This window comes from Anomaloglossus baeobatrachus, chromosome 4 (genome assembly GCF_048569485.1).
Source record: "Anomaloglossus baeobatrachus isolate aAnoBae1 chromosome 4, aAnoBae1.hap1, whole genome shotgun sequence".
Taxonomy (NCBI): Eukaryota; Metazoa; Chordata; class Amphibia; order Anura; family Aromobatidae; genus Anomaloglossus; species Anomaloglossus baeobatrachus.
In genome coordinates this window covers 650901723-650916486 of record NC_134356.1, presented here as the reverse complement: position 1 = coordinate 650916486, position 14764 = coordinate 650901723, and the positions used below count along the sequence as shown (strand labels likewise).

General features: G+C 48.4%; 1 pseudogene; it reads right to left on the bottom strand.

The window, feature by feature from the left end:
• Nucleotides 1-13506: 13506 nt before the first annotated feature.
• On the bottom strand, nucleotides 13507-14458 carry LOC142302005 (E3 ubiquitin-protein ligase RNF220 pseudogene; annotated as a pseudogene).
• Nucleotides 14459-14764: the final 306 nt, after the last annotated feature.

Below are 14764 nucleotides of genomic sequence, written 5' to 3'. Positions count from 1 at the left end.
TTTCTCCTTGGCGGACTCCGTTAGTGGCACCTGCCAGTACCCTTTGGTCAGGTCGAGCGTGGTAAAATATCGCGCCTGTCCCAGCCTATCAATCAGCTCATCCACCCGGGGCATGGGGTAGAGATCGAACTTGGATATTTCGTTCAATCTCCTAAAGTCATTGCAGAACCTTAAGGAGCCATCGGGTTTTGGTATTAGGACAATCGGACTAGCCCATTCACTCCGGGATTTTTCGATGACCCCCAGGCGTAACATTGTCTTTACTTCCTCCGATATGGCTTGTCGTCGAGCCTCCGGTACCCGGTATGACGTCAGGCGTACCTTCAGGTGGGGCTCGGTGACAATATCATGTCGTATCAGACTGGTCCTACCGGGCAGCTCGGAGAAGACATCGGGGTTCTGCTGAACCAACCGTCTGGCCTCTCGCCTCTGTTGCTTGGTGAGGGCTTCTCCAATCCTTACTTCCGGTTCGTCCTCTCCGGAGGTCGCTGGAGCCGGATGTGAACGACCCGAAGAGGAGGGAGGTGGGGAAAAAACAGCCATCAGGCTTTCCCGTTCCTGCCAAGGTTTTAATAGGTTGACATGGTATATTTGTTCAGGTTTCCGCCTACCGGGCTGCAATACTTTATAGTTAACCACCCCTACTCTTTCCTTTATCTCGTAGGGGCCTTGCCACTGAGCCAGGAATTTACTCTCCGCCGTGGGGATCAATACCAACACCCGATCCCCGGGTTTAAAGGTCCGCACGGTGGCTTGTCTATTGTAGCGGCCGCTTTGCGCGGCCTGAGCCTCCTGTAAATGCTCCTTCACAATTGGCATGACCGCGCTTATGCGGTTCTGCATACCCAAAATGTGTTCAATCACACTTTTATGGGGGGTGGGCTCTTGTTCCCATGTTTCCTTTGCCAGGTCCAACAATCCCCGGGGATGTCGCCCGTATAACAATTCAAAAGGCGAAAACCCCGTGGATGCCTGTGGCACCTCTCGTATGGCAAACATCAGATAGGGAAGCATCATATCCCAGTCTTTCCCGTCTTTTGAAATCACCCTTCTTAGCATGGTTTTCAGGGTTTTATTGAAACGCTCGACTAAACCGTCCGTTTGAGGATGATACACAGACGTACGCAACTGCTTGATCTGGAGTAGCCGGCATAGCTCTTTGGTCACTTTAGACATGAATGGGGTCCCCTGATCCGTAAGGATCTCCTTGGGCAATCCCACCCGGCAGAACACAGCAAACAACTCCCGAGCTATAAGTTTTGCTGCAGTATGTCTGAGAGGTATCGCCTCGGGATACCGGGTGGCATAGTCAACGATCACTAGGATGTGTTGGTGCCCTCGAGCGGACTTTACGAGGGGCCCCACCAGATCCATCCCTATCCGTTCAAAAGGGACTTCTATAATGGGTAACGGTACCAACGGACTGCGAAAATGGGTCAGGGGTGCAGTAAGCTGACACTCCGGGCAGGTTTCGCAGAACCGTTTTACCTCCCCAAAGACCCCGGGCCAATAGAACCTTTGCAATATTCGCTCCTGCGTTTTCTTGACCCCTAGGTGGCCACTCATCAGGTGTTTATGAGCCAAGTCGAGGACCCGCCGGCGATGCGGCTGGGGCACCACCAACTGTTCTACCCCTACGCCCCGTATTTCATCTACCCGGTAGAGTAAATCCTGCTTAAGAGCGAAATGGGGGTACCTTACCTGGGCACCGGGCAGCTGTGCCACCCCGTCAACTACTGTCACCCGACTCCGGGCATGTATTAACGTAGGGTCCTGGAGTTGGGCTGTCCCAAACGTATCCGGGGATGCCTCCAACTCCGGGATGGGCTCGACCGTCTCAGCCTCTCCTGCCAATACCTCTAGGGGCGACCTATCGGGTTCACACTCTGTCCCTATCATGGTGACCCCTACGGCAGGTGTCCCGGATTCAGGATTGTAGGGCTCAGGTCCCGGACCGACCAATATCTGAGGGGACTTAGGGGGTCCCCTCCATAAAGTCCAAAAATAGGGCAGATCCCTTCCTAGGATCACGTCATAAGGAAGAGTGTTAAGAAGTCCCACCTCATGTTGCACCTGACCGCAAGGTGCTGTGATGGTGACAATCCCCGTGGGATAGTCGCGGCGGTCCCCAAAGGCAAACCACCCCCACGGTGCGTCCTGTGGCCTTTACTTTAGCTCTCAAGGTGGATCGCACAAGGGTCACTAAGCTTCCGGAATCCAACAATCCTGTAACCGGACATCCATTCACCTGTATTTGGCACAAGTGGGGCTCCGTCTCTGGGGAGACCAGGTCAGCGGTACACACCACCTGAGCATACATTGAACCCCGCCGGGTAACCCCACAATCCATGGGCTCCGTGGTGAGTGGACACTGGGCTTCCATATGTCCCACCCGCTGGCACCGCCAACATCTAATGGGGACGGAAACCCCCTTGACGGGTTGTCGTTTAGGGTACAGAACCTTCCGGACCTCAGGAATGGCGGCCGCGGCCTCAGACGGGACGGCAGGGGACTCCTGTACCGTTGTCAGCGGTGGGTCCTTGGCCCTAGGCTTGGAGGGGCCGGACCGACGGGCGGTACGCAAAGTCTCAGTGTCCCGTATCAAGTCCTGCGTAGCCACATGCCGTTCTACCAGGGACACTAATTGGTCCAGGGTACTCGGGTCACCCTGTCCGACCCACCGTTGAACGGTGACGGGTAAAGTGCGCACAAAACGATCCACTACTACCCTTTCCACCATTTGCGCCGGGCTCAGAGTGTCAGGCTGCAACCACTTTTTTACAAGATGCAACAAGTCATAGGCCTGGGAGCGTACGGGTTTGGCTTCCTCATAGAACCACTGATTTACCCGCTGAGCCCGTACATAGGTATTCACCCCCAACCGAGCCAGTATTTCGGCTTTCAGGGTCACATAGTCAATGGCGTCCTCGGCACAGAGGTCCAGGTACGCTTTTTGGGGTTCCCCCGTCAGATAAGGCGACAATACCTCAGCCCACTGCGGGGTCGGCAGCTTTTCCCGCTCGGCCACCCGCTCAAACACCGCCAGGAACGCTTCCACATCATCACCCGGGGTCATCTTTTGCAAAGCTTGTCTCACTGCTTTCCGGACGCTGCCGTCGTCACCCGGTCCCGGGGTTGTTGCTGCCGGTCCGGCACGGATCGACTTGGCCAGGAGAACCATCTGTTCTTGGTGCCTTTTTTCCTGCAATTGCAATGCTTGCTGCTGCCGTGCATTGGCCTGCTCCATCTGTTCTTGGTGCCTTTTGTCCTGCACTTGCAAGGATTGCTGCTGACGTGCATTGGCCTGATCCATCTGTTCTTGGAATTTTTTTTTCCTGCACTTGCAAGGATTGGAGCAGGTGTGCATTGGTCTGTTGCTTCTGTGCATTAGCCTGTTGCTGCTGTGCATTAGCCTGTTGCTGCTGTGCATTAGCCTGAGCCAATGCTTTAGTATGTCCTCCATGGCGTCGCCGGGTTTGGGCTGTAGTATAGCCGCTCGAATCCAGGACATGCGCAGCTGGGTCACCAGGGATGGATGCTACACCTCACCGGCTGTCATGCCCGCATTCTCCACCATATGTGAGGTAGCACGGTCGGCTGCGCAGCAGAAGACACGGGATCCAGGCATCAAGGTTCACAGCACACGGTTTTAATGTCCAAACAAAAAGTCCATAACAAAATACATGTGCCTCTCCAGCAGAGGGCTCAGGAAGTTCTGGTCACTTCCCCCACACCCGGCACACCTGCCCTTGTTCCTGATTCTATTTAACCCTTCCTTCAGCCTGTAGGGAAACAGCATTAACCCTATAGTGGATTTACTTTCTATCATGGAGTGAGCACAACCGGGGCGAGACATACCGGCCGTCATAGATAACCCCGGTCACAGTCTCACAGTGCTGACACAGTCCCTTTAAAAGCTGTCTTTGAATTACTCTGAACTACATCAACAAAGGCACATATGGAGTGACTACAGCTCTGTAGTATGGAGCTGCAGAGATTTACCCCATATAGCCTCTTTGTACACAGCGTTACCATGTGCATAATGCCTTAAAACGCATTAAGATATGTAATTCTCTATATGATGGCTCGACTTTGTTCAGAGCAGTAGCAGTGTGCTGACAAAGACACAAGGAGCCTTTATTGAAGCTCTTTGTTTATTTTGAAGATTTTTCCAGATAAGATTACGTCTGTGTATTTGGTACCCAACTGAGCCACCATAGCAGCACAGAGATGATGGCAGCTAAGTGCTGCAAAAACGCTTTCATAGATTGGTAAAAAAAAAAAAGCATTTTTATTGCAAAACAATATAAGAAGAAATGCTGCACCCTTTGATATCTTTAAGGTTTGAACTTGCTAAAGCTATGTCTGTTACAGGAAGTTTCTAGCAACTTTACCCAATGTTTCATAGTTATTTTGCTAATTCTTTCTGGCAGATTAATATCAAGTATATCTGTCACCAGATTTCACAATACAAACTAAATACTGTAAGAGTGTCCAGGGCCGGAGTGATGGGGGAGGCTCTGGCACCCCATGGGGACATTTTTGTCCTGGTTGGTTGTGTGGACTTGTGTAGAAGAGGTCATAACTTTTTGCAGGCCACTTGGCAAAAGAGGACCAATCCGCAGTGAAGACAGTAATGCGGGCGTCACACGGTACGATCTATCGTCGTCCCCGTCGTTTGTGCGTCACGGGCAAATCGCTGCCCGTGTCGCACAAAGTCGTTAAACCGCTGTCACATGTACTTACCTGCTGAGCGACCTCGCTGTGGGCGGCGAACATCCTCTTCCTGAAGGGGGAGGGACGTTCGGCGTCACAGCGGCGTCACACAGCCGCTGGCCAATAGAAGCGGAGGGGCGGAGATGAGCGGGTCGTAACATCCCGCCCACCTCCTTCCTTCTGCATAGCCGGCGGGTGCCGTGAGATGCAGGTAAGCTGTGTTCATCGTTCCCGGGGTGTCACACGGAGCGATGTGTGCTGCCCCGGGTACGATGAACAACCGGCGCCATGAAAAATAAACGATTTTTTAAAAATAAGCGACGAGTACACGACTCACGATTTGTGACTGATTTAGCGTCGCTCTGAGGTGTCACACGAAACGACGTCGCAAACGATGCCGGATGTGCGTCACGAAAACCGTGACCCCGACGATGTATCGTGCGATAGATCGTCTCGTGTGACGCCCGCATTACAAAAGCCAACAGTTCTTAAACAAGTCTTTTACTGAACAACTTGCACAATTCTTCCAGAATAAAGGGTGCTTTACACGCTGCGACATCGCTAACGATATATCGTCGGGGTCACGGTGTTTGTGATGCACATCCGGCGTCGTTAGTAACATCGCAGCATGTACTGTAACACCTCTGAGTGACCTAAAACAATCGCAAAAGAGGTAAAAATCGTTGGTATTGGAGAAGTCGCTCCAACATCAAAAATCATTGACAGGTGAGTAGCGAGGTTGTTTGTCGTTCCTGCGGCAGCACACATCGCTATGTGTGACACCGCAGGAGCGAGGAAACTCACCGTACCTGCATCCCGCCGGCAATGAGGAAGGAAGGAGGGGGGCGGGATGTTTGACCCGCTCATCTCCGCCTCTCCTCTGCTATTGGGCGGCCACTTAGTGATGTCGCTATGACACTGAGCGAACCGCCCCCTTAGAAAGGAGGCGGTTCGCCGGTAACAGCGACATCGCTAGGCAGGTAAGTACGTGTGACGGGTGTAAGCGATGTTGTGCGCCACGGGCAGCGATTTGCCTGTGTCACACAACCGACGGGAGTGGGTACGCTCGCTAGCGATATCGGTACCGATATCGCAGCATGTACAGTACCTTTAAGTTTACACGTGATACAGCAGGTACATAACTTAAGCCCAGTTTGAAAAGAACCAGACACCATTGGACACCCTTGCTTCTCCCCCTCCTCATCCATTACTTTCTCTGATATTTCCAATCCTTCTAACTCCTCCCAACCTAGCACCACAATACTGTATGAAAAAGTCACTCTAGGCCACCCGCGATTAATGATATTTTTGAATTCCCTACTCGATTCAAGTAAGTTTCCATTTTGGTCCATTCCCCCTGAGCTTTAAGCTACACCAGATCTTGTGCTAAGCATCTTTCTGAGGACCTTTACTAAAGGAGTCAGTCTGTTCTTACTACGGGAAAGGTTTTGACACTAACATTTCATGTGTTCATCTGTTTTCTCAGATCTTGCTGTCTCACTAGGGTTTCAGCTGTTGTAGTTGCCACAATGCACCCACTAAATGCAGTGTTGAGATACCATATAACTTACACGACCGTACTAGTCACGAGTCAAACGATATCTAACTTCTAACAGGAAACAGTCACCTATCCTATGAACTAACTCCACCCATTGTGGTATAGTCCCAAGCTTAACTATGGCTTGCCCTACAGTGAGTTGCTGGGCAACTTAATATCTTGCCCACATCCTACATAAATATTACATTATCTATGACACTATACATTATGATACCTTCTAACAGTCATACATTACACTATATGTAATTTGCCGCACCGCCTTGTGAGAAGCCGGGCCTACTACCTCAGAGGATGTTCAGGTCACGGTGTCTCCGATGGCTCCAGCAAATCCCTAGGTTAGGTGGCAAATTATAAAGAGAAAAATAACAGAGATAGGAGACTGAGTTGTGGTGATATCTGCCAGGTATAAGGCCGCTGAAGGAAGACAGACACCAAGGATTCTGTGAAAACGTAAATGAGGAACTTTACTTAAATCTTGTAATTAATCTTTAGTCAATCAAAGTTGTTTTTCCATTTCCAATAGACAGTCATTTCATAGCAATCAATAAAGAGATCTCTTACACAGTGGACTAGTTCAAGCGTTTTTACTATCCCGGCCTTGGGAGGATTGATGTCACTATCAATCGGATTAACTGCGTTTTTCAGTACTCTGTTGTTGCAGAAACGGGGCGCTCTGAATAGGGTGAGAATTACACTCCCCGCATATCTCAATGGAGGTCTCTTTTTTTTTCTGCTGCATCACAGCAACTCAACCGCATCTAACCGGTTTTTCTTTTTAACTGCCTCCTCAAGCTCCGCCCCCAACAGCCACTTCCTTGCTTTCAAATCAATTGCAATACCAAAGCAAGGCAGTAGAGGGCAGCACAACGCTAAATAATTTACCTCCTCCCAAGGTGGGGAATAGGTGTCACAAATGTAATCACATAGATAATACAGAACACACATTGGTAGTGGCTTTTCTGGTCACTACATATACCCCCCCTAGTTTAAACAGAGCCATCCCTGGCGTTTGCCACCTTAGATATCTGTTATACCACAACACAGGTCACCTTCAAATTTGAGCCAAAGTGCTACTTTAGTCACAATTCTCAACAGCGGGTTGTGACACCAGCGTCTACACCTCCCAATTGTGGGGTGTAGACTTAGTAACTAAGCAACATGTGAGTTGCAGTGGGGCGCTAAGTTAGGGCAGAACCCTATGTCTATAGCAAATCTATGGGGTCCATTCAATACTTCTCCCCATAGGTTACATCGGAATTCCTAGAAAGGATTCTGTTTCAGGTTGGCAAACCCGTTAAGATATAGGTGGAAACCCGAATAACTGCAAAATATGTACCATGGTTGATGTTGAGGTACTAAGAATAGAGTAATGTTCTTCCTACTCTCTGTAAAAACTTTGAGGGCACTTAATAATCATGAAAATACCGTCCGTAACATCAGATAAACATGCATTTCAGTGCAACAATAAACTTTGTAGCATTTTCAATAACTCAAAAAATTAACAAAATAAACACAAACACCAGAGTCTCTTTGGAGGTAGCATAGCTTGTTCTTGTGAACAAATCTTCCTGTTTCAAAACTTGAATAACAGCCTTAAAGCCATGTTTAAAAATGTGTAAGTGTTTTGGTCCCCGGGTGCAGAGTCGGGGCACACAGTCCATTAATGTGGGTGCACCGGCTGTTTTTTTTTTTGTTTTTTTTTTAGTCCCTGTGTTTCAATAAGGATGGATGCAGCAAAGTGTTAAAACCAACAAAACAAAAATTAAATTAAGTAAAAATTAACTAACAAACTGAAAAAATAATAGTCTTTTTCAGAAGAAAACAGGAAAAATGTAAAAATCATTCTACAAGTTTTAGTCTAAATATCTCGCTGGCAACTGACCTTTGTTGATCCTTTGAGAGCGTCGGACAAGGGTAGTTTCCTCCATAGGATCAGGATATATCTCTGCAGGGTCAGTTCTGGGATTAGTTCTTCTTGCAGGGAGCGACTCTTGATCAGGACTTGTCTGTCTTTGTCCACGGGTAGACATCATAGGACCAAAACACCAAGATAACGGGTCATTTATATCAAATTCCGGAAAACATGAATTTTGGGATCTTCTGGACTTAGGGAAGGGTTCATCCTCAAATAACTCGTCTGCAGGCGGTGAATCAGGGTAGAGGTATTCAGACTTACAGAGTTTCAGTCTATTCCTATGAACAACCTTGGGTTCTTGGATATCTTTCTGGATACAATAAATGTCATTCCCTGGGTATGGAATTCCTTGGATGATGTAAGGCTGTCTCTCCCATTGTGTATCTAGTTTTCCTGTACGATGATCGTTTCTCAACCAGATCTTATCACCAACATGCAAAGGTGTAGCTTTTGCTTGTTTATCAAAATTATGTTGCTGTCTGTTGTGAATTTGTTCCATATGGACATCTACAATTTCTTGTGCTTCCACCAGGCGTCTTTGATGGTCACTCACCCAATAAGTAGCAGGCAGAGAATTAATTTCATCTGAGATGGTCACATCTAGAGCAAGGTCAGCTGGTAGTTTTCCTTGGCGTCCAAACATCAGATAATATGGGGCATAACCCGTAGAATATTGTGTGGTGTTGTTATATATATAGATGAGCTCTGGGAGTAATGTTGGCCAGTCAGATTTTCTGTGAGCTGGAATAGTTCTTAGCAAATTCAGGATGGTTTGATTCATCTTCTCACAAAGCCCGTTACACTGCGGGTGGTATGCTGTAGTTCTGAGCTTCTGACAATTGTAGAAAGTGCACATTTCTTGGAAGAGTTGTGATTCAAAGGCTGAGCCTCGATCGGTCAAAATCTTCTCTGGGCACCCATAAGGTAGCAAGAAGGATTTCCAGAGGATAGCAGCGGTAATTTTAGCAGTTAGATCTTTCACAGGCACGGCCACTACAAATTTGGTGAAGTGATCAATGATGGTTAGGACATAGCTATGTCCGGTTCTGCTGGGCTCTACTTTCAGATGATCAATGGCTACCATTTCTAATGGACATCAACTCACAATTGGATGCAGTGGTGCTTTCTGATCAGCTTTCATTTTTTTTCTAGTTACACAAGTGGGACATTCCTGGCACCATTTTTCAATGTCTCCCCTCATGCCAATCCAATAGAATCGACGACGGACTGTGGCCTCTGTCTTCTGCACTCCAAAGTGACCAGACTGATCATGATAGGCAGTGAGAACCAGGTCTACATCTCTCCTTGGGATCACAATTTGATGGAGACGACTACCTGTGATGGGATCCATGCTACTACGGTACAGCAATCCTTTCTTCACAAAGAACCGTTTTCATTGTCTCCACAGACGAATACGTTCAGGGTCAGCATCACCTCTGCGAATTCTCCCGGGAGGTTTTCCTGTTATCAGGAATTCTGAAATTTCAGCAATAACTCTACTTTCAGTCTGTACTTGTATCCATCTAGTTTCATCTAGTAGGGGTTCTGAACTAGCTCCTTGTGAGTAGGAGTCAGTCGTTTCCTGCAAAAAGGCACTGTCCACCTTTTGTTGAGCAAATCGAGCATAGAAGTTCAGCATTTCCACTTCTTCCCAGTGATCTTCATCTGGCAAGGGATCTGAAGTGTCTGGTAATCGGGATAAAGCATCGGCATTTTCATTGTACTTCCCAGCACGATACTTGATGACAAAGTCGTAGTTAGCAAGTCTTGACGCCCATCTCTGTTTCTCTGTTCCAAAGCTCCCAGTCTAGCTGTGCTTAAATGAGCAAGAGGATTGTTGTCAGTGTAGGCGATAAATGGAGAAGCAGCTAGATAGTCCTTGAACCGCTCTGTAACGGCCCACACGAGAGCGAGAAACTCTAGTTTAAAAGAACTGTAATTTTGATCATTACGTTCTGCTCCTTTAAGAGATCTGCTAGCAAAAGCGATTACCCGTTCTTTTCCTTCTTGCTTCTGGCTTAGGACTGCTCCTAGCCCCTTTAGGCTGGCGTCGGTATAAAGATGGAAAGGCTTGCTGTAATCTGGATAAGCTAAAATAGGTGGAGTGGTAAGCTTCTTTTTGAGCTGTTGAAAGGCAACTTCTTGCTCTTCTGTCCAGTGGTTAACAATGGATTTCTTTCCTTCCTTTTGTGGATGACCACGTAAAAGCTCTTGCAGTGGTGCAGCAATTTGGGCATAGTTAGGTATAAAGCGTCTATAGTAGCCTGTAAAACCTAAGAAACTCCGGACTTCTTTCAGGGTAGTGGGTATGGGCCAATCTCTGACCACGGCGGTTTTGTCTGGATCAGGTCTTACTCCTTCAGCACTTACAACATGTCCTAAGTAGCGTACTTGGGTCTGTAATAAGTGACACTTTGAGGGTTTGACTTTGAGGCCGTGTTTAATGAGAATCTGGAGAACTTCTGCCAGGTGCTGTAAGTGGTCATCATAAGATTTGGAGTAGACAATGACATCGTCCAGATAAAGCAAAACAGTCTCAAAATTTTTGTGGCCCAAACAACGTTCCATTAGCCTTTGAAAAGTTCCTGGGGCATTACAGAGTCCGAAAGGCATGTCATTAAACTCAAAGAGGCCCATTGGGGAGGTAAATGCTGTTTTCTCATGATCTTCCTCCGACATAGGCACTTGCCAGTATCCACATTTTAAATCTAAGGTGGAGAAATATGCAGCAGACCCTATTAGTGATTCTTCAATGCGCGGTAATGGGTATGCATCTTTATGGGTAATGCTATTTATCTTGCAATAGTCCACGCAGAATCAGATACTGCCGTCTTTTTTCTTCACCAAAACTACAGGTGCAGCCCAGGGGCTGTGGCTTTCTCGGATTACTCCAGCATCTTTCATTTCTTGGATCATTTTTTTTACAGGCTGATACAAGGCCGGTGGAATAGGTCTGTACCGCTCTTTAATGGGAGGATGAGAACTAGTGGGGATGGTATGTGTTATCTCTCGTACTTTACCATAATCCATAGGATGTTTACTAAAGGCTTGGTGGAATTCTTGAACAAGCTTCAGTACTTCTTCAATTTGTTTAGGTGGGGTGGTCACCTCTCCTACATGTATGTCAGACCACCACGGAGTTTCCAGAGCTTCATTGTTTTCTTCCAATACTTGAGTCGCCTGTTGGACTTCTTTTCGAGTGAGGCTCACTACATCCTGATAGGAAATAATGTATAATTGAGCTACAGGATAGTACCTTCTCAGTTCAACTGCAGTGTCACCTAGGTTTAGCATACGAATTGGTACCCTTCCTGCAGATACAGTAACGAGACTCTTTGCGGTCATAAGCGTAGGATGTTCTGCCATGGGTAAGAATTCTACTAGGGCATGATAGTCTTGTCCTTGGATCCCTGGTCGAGCACGAATCCACAGCATAGTTTCAGTGTTGGGTTGCAAAATGACAAGACGTACATCGCAGATGCGGGCACGGCAGATTTCACCTCGAGGATTACTGAACTGCTGCTGTGCTGACAACACTTTGATAGTTCTCTGCAATACTCTTTGCTATGCTTGTGATGCCTTAGGTACAGATTTGTGAAGAGCCTCTAACATTTCACCATAGCAGTTGCGCAGGACATTCTTACCTAGGATTACAGAGGTGTCTGGTCTTTCTGGGACATTTATAACCAGAACTCCCTGTTGTGGAAGCTGGGTTTCTCCTGCACAAATAGTGGGTTCCCAATACCCTGTTATTGGTACAGACTGTCCATTAGTGGCTATGACATCTAACCACTGATCTGGAGGCTGCATAACCCTGCAGGTTAGGGTCCCAATGTCTTTCAAAGGTGTCCTTGGCTATTGTGGTGACCTGAGAGCCAGTGTCTAACAGTGCTGTAAATGGGACTCCATTGATGCGAATGGTCACTTCTGGACGAGGTCCTACATATTTGGAAAACCAAGTAACATTTTCGGGACCTATTGTCTTTCCTCCCGAGGGGCGGTCCTCTGCCTCGGGGATTGCTCTTTTAAACGCCAACATTGACGTTCCAAATGTCCAGCGCGATGACAATGTCTGCAGATTGGCTTACCCTGCTTGTCAAAACGGTCAGTAGATCGTCTCCCAGATGGGGTCTGATATTCTTGGCTAAGGCGGTTAGTAGGGAGTCCCATTTGGGTTCTGGGAGCAGATTCTAGTAGTGGAACCTCTAGTCTATTTTCTTGCAGACCTCAGCTAGTCCGCTAGCTAACTCAGCCATTTGTTTCTGTAATTCCATCATAGTATTAGCATTTGGAGCCTGCGTTTGGGCGGCTTGCGATAGCGGAGCGCTACCACTTGGACAATTAGGCAAAGATTGAACTGATGTATCACTAGCAAAGGTGGATAGCTCAAGTTTTTTAGTCGATAGGCGAAATTCCCTTCCTAAAATCTGAAAAGCTAGTTCTTTGAATTCCTGGAAGGAACTATCTGCATGCTGGAGAGCTAACATTTTTAGTTGACTGTGTAGGGTTTCTGTGGCAGACCCTTCAAAAAACTGCTCTTTCAGTACTTCATCTGCAATCCTAGCTTCCTGGGGCTCTACGTGTACGATGGCCCTCCAAGCTTCTTGCAAGGATAAAGCATAGTCTTGTAAAGACTCATTAACTTCTTGTTTTTTGCTAAAGAAACACATTTTTAACTCAGATGCGGAGCGGACCTCAAATATGCTTTCTAACCGCTCCAGGATTTGTTCTACAGTCTTTTTCTGAGCTCTGGGCCAGGACTTGATTTCTCTCAAAGGTGCACCCTGGAGTTGACCACTCAGGATTTCTACTTTTTGTTCATTTGTCATGGGGTACAGGTGAAAAAAATATATATAAAATCACAAAACCGCACAAGGAGGAGAAACGAGGACGAGGTCCTTCAGAACCACAGTGGGGGTCACCTGTACAGCTCCGTGTCAGGGTCTCCAGGGTGGAGCACGGTCCGAGGGGACGATGTAAACAAAATAAAAAAAACAATCCGGTGGGGCGCGGGGCCGTCGAGTCCTCTGCTTTGGGCGAATTCATAGAGAAACATTAAAAATCAGCAGCAGGTACAGGGAGAAGAGAAAACGTACAGAGTACTGCGGGGGAAGGGATCTGGCGTCTCCCCCGATAGTGCCGACTGGAAGGAACAAAGCGAGGAGAAGATCTGGAAGCCACAAAAGTCCAGGAAAGTCTCTAACTTTCATCTGCTCCGCTGCAGATAAGAATGTCAGTCCACTTCCAAATCTTCCTCTGTCACATTACAGACCCTGGCGAAACCTCCGACTCCGGAAAATGGAGGCGCGAGGGTGACCAGGGTGAGTCTTGAGCGAGGTTGGAGCAGCGTCAGTGCCTCACAAGTAGACGCGCCTGAGGTCCCCGGGTGACGTGATGGTGTTACACTGCGGGCACAGCTTCTTCGCCCCCAGAGTGCGCAGCCAGCATTCCTCGCAGTGCATGTGCCAGCCCTGAATGGACGTCAGGGGCATCGTGTATGAATCCATGCAGATGAGGCATTTGTAGCGGTCTCCTCGGGATAGCTGTCTCTCCAGTTCTCGGATTCGCGCCTTTAACGCTTCGAACGTCGTCACTGCGGATTGTTCTGTGATCTTCTCGATGTCGCTATTCTTGCACGTCTTCTGCATCGCCTCCTGTTTACTGCTCTCCCCATTACGTGTCGACGGCATTTCGTCATTGCTCCATTTGGAGAACTCTGTTGTTATCCTGGTGCTGGGGGCTCCACCGTTTAATACTGCTCCCCGGAGCGCCTCCCTTTCCTTGGCTTCTCCCGGTTCCTCTCTGGTACACGGGATGACGTCGGCTTCTGTGTACTGTGCTTTGCCGTATTCCAGAGTGTCGTCCCCGTCAACATCCAGGTAGGCGTCGCTGTCGTGCCTTTCTTTGCTGCTGCACATTATAAATCCAGATCCACGGAATCCCCCTTCTAACAGAGTGGTGGCCCGGATCCTCTTCTGTCCGCACCACTCATACTCATCAAACCGATGGCCGTTCTCATTCTCAATGTCTACAGAGTCGTCTTCGTTCATGCAGGTCTCTCTCTGCCCCTCATCCTGCTTTCGTCGCTTCATCTTTCCAATCCGGGAGTTCAGCCGGGTCTGCCTGTTTGCTCGGACTCTCAGGAAGGTTTCCTTTCTGTGGCCGTCACTGCTCTCACTCTGCATGGCAACTAGGGGGCGTCCGCCTCAAATCTCAGCCTCCGGGGACCCGCTGCCACCTCTCATGCCCGGTGTGGACGGGGCGCTCTGCCCGTTACCCGGGCGCTGTGCCGATGGCGACGGATTAAGAAGCCGAGCCTACTACCTCAGAGGATGTTCAGGTCACGGTGTCTCCGATGGCTCCAGTAAATCCCTAGGTTAGGTGGCAAATTATAAAGAGAAAAATAACAGAGATAGGAGACTGAGTTGTGGTGATATCTGCCAGGTATAAGGCCGCTGAAGGAAGACAGATGTCGTGGGCGGAGGAGGGGACGCCGCGTCCTCCCTACTGCTCGGGTCCGGCTGCTGCGGCCCGCTGCTGCCGCTGCTCGGTGGCTCGAGCGATGGGCCAGATCC